The following is a 2,500-nucleotide window of genomic DNA, read 5'->3' on the forward strand; positions in this document are numbered from 1 at the left end:
TAACGTAACCCACGTTGTGCCTTAACGTAACCCACGTTGTGCCTTAACGTAACCCACGTTGTGCCTTAACGTAACCCACGTTGTGCCTTAACGTAACCCACGTTGTGCCTTAACCTAACCCACGTTGTGCCTTAACCTAACCCACGTTGTGCCTTAACCTAACCCACGTTGTGCCTTAACGTAACCCACGTTGTGCCTTAACGTAACCCACGTTGTGCCTTAACGTAACCCACGTTGTGCCTTAACGTAACCCACGTTGTGCCTTAACGTAACCCACGTTGTGCCTTAACGTAACCCACGTTGTGCCTTAACGTAACCCACGTTGTGCCTTAACGTAACCCACGTTGTGCCTTAACGTAACCCACGTTGTGCCTTAACGTAACCCACGTTGTGCCTTAACGTAACCCACGTTGTGCCTTAACGTAACCCACGTTGTGCCTTAACCTAACCCACGTTGTGCCTTAACCTAACCCACGTTGTGCCTTAACCTAACCCACGTTGTGCCTTAACCTAACCCACGTTGTGCCTTAACCTAACCCACGTTGTGCCTTAACCTAACCCACGTTGTGCCTTAACCTAACCCACGTTGTGCCTTAACCTAACCCACGTTGTGCCTTAACCTAACCCACGTTGTGCCTTAACCTAACCCACGTTGTGCCTTAACCTAACCCACGTTGTGCCTTAACCTAACCCACGTTGTGCCTTAACCTAACCCACGTTGTGCCTTAACCTGCTCTGTAATTGGCATATGACACGTTACATTAATCTAGTGTTGTCTAACCACAACCCTCTGAATATAGTTCGCTACTCGCACCGCCCACCCTCTTGTGTGTCGTTTCATGTTGAACACTTCGCAAGTGTTGCTTACTTTTTACATGCTCCCGCTGTACACTGTAATGTGGACAACTGCAGGATGTACATCGCCCCCCCCCCTCCACCCTGCCTTCGCACGCTGGTCGTTCAGGTGCTTGCGTGTTCAATGCCCTTCGCAGCTGTTCACTGGCATTCGCATGTCGAAGCGCTCAGTCTACGTCGTGGTACGGCCTGTGTCCACTGTCCGCTGATATCGTAAGCTTAATCCTCACATTGTACTGCACATAGGTCCGTATGTACTGAATGATACGCTGTGGCACATGTGTGACCGTACGACTGCGCCCAACAACAGCGAACCATACGGTCCAAATGTTGTGCACTCAGCCACGTGCCGTCTCCCCATAACAGCTACATTGCAGTGTGGTACGCCATAGAGACGTGTGGGAGTAACGGACGCCCTGGATGGCGATCAGCATGAGCCGTCTGTTGATGTAGTGGCGCGTGTATTCAAACGTAGTCGTCTCTTCTCACACAGTGTGATAGCATGGTGCACCGCGTTCCACATCTGCGACATGGTACAGATGCTGGTTGACAGTCGGTCTCGTAATGGACATCGCATACGTAGGGGGCCACCTCCCACGTGTTCTCTAGTCGTGCACATTTTGTTGCGTGTATGTGGGCAGACGTAGTGTGTCGTGACACCTAACAGACAGGTATGCAATAATCGTTGCATTTGCAAACTGGGATGGACGTCTACGTTTGCTGGTGACGTGACGCAACGCAAATGAACAACTGGTAAACCCATTGTGGTGCGGTTGTTGTTGCTGGAGGTAAATCAGTAAGGGCAAATCTGTGTGTGAAGCGATACGCGGCGGTGGCTGGGTGGGACCGTCCCCGGCCGGTGAGGGGGGGCCGCCCGGCGTGCTGGCCGCGCGGTGCGTGGGCGCACGCGCTACAGCCGGCTGGTGGGGGCGCCCAGTGGCAGGCGCGCCGGCCGACGGACGCGGCAGGCGGCGCAGCTGCGCGCCGGGGCACCCTGCGCGCGGCGCCGGGCGGCCAAAGTGGGTCCTCGCGGGCCCGGTGCGAAGCGCGGTGGACATCTGCAGTGTGCTGGTCCGACTGAGGACTGTGTGCGTTGAGGATGCGCCGCCGCCCGGCACTCGGCGCCGCGACGCCGTCTGCTGCTCGGTCGCCCCAGCGGTTCTCGCTGGTGGTTTGTATCGCAGTTGTGCAGACGTGTTGGCACGTGCGCTGTGCTGGGAGAGTTCGCTTCGGCACCCACGTGGGGCCTTTGCCCTTCTGTGGCGCTGGCGTTGGAGCTGCCGGTCACCGTAGGTGGCGCGTGTTGTCTCCCGCCGGCAATGCCACGACAGCACGCTCCCGGGCCTCTGTCGGCAGCGGCAAGCTCAGTTGGGAGCACGGGTGGTCGCACCTAAAGCGTCTACTCGCCTAACTCCGGGCGATTGCGCCTCTCTCGAACCCGACCAAGTACTTAGGACGGCGCTGCGCGCCGCCGGGACCTGAGAGGGTTTCGAGGTGTATTGTGCAGGGGAGCTCAGCCTCCTCCTGTTTGCAGAATAATTGAGCGGACGCTTGCGTGTTCGCGCGGGCCCCTGGGACACACTCCCGGGCGGCCGGCTGCTCAGCTCTAGTTGACGCAGCTCCCTGGTTGATCCTGCCAGTAGTC

The 2,500-nt window shown here is 57.2% G+C and overlaps 1 non-coding gene across 1 annotated transcript in view; it reads left to right on the plus strand.

Moving 5' to 3' along the window:
* The first annotated feature begins 2,475 nt into the window (after positions 1-2,475).
* Positions 2,476-2,500, plus strand: part of LOC126150863 (small subunit ribosomal RNA) — a 1,909-nt gene continuing 1,884 nt past the window's right edge. The window contains exon 1 of the ribosomal RNA XR_007531716.1: positions 2,476-2,500. This exon is cut by the window's right edge and continues 1,884 nt beyond it. This is a non-coding gene — a ribosomal RNA (small subunit ribosomal RNA).

This window comes from Schistocerca cancellata, unplaced genomic scaffold (genome assembly GCF_023864275.1).
Source record: "Schistocerca cancellata isolate TAMUIC-IGC-003103 unplaced genomic scaffold, iqSchCanc2.1 HiC_scaffold_1006, whole genome shotgun sequence".
Classification (NCBI taxonomy): domain Eukaryota; kingdom Metazoa; phylum Arthropoda; class Insecta; order Orthoptera; family Acrididae; genus Schistocerca; species Schistocerca cancellata.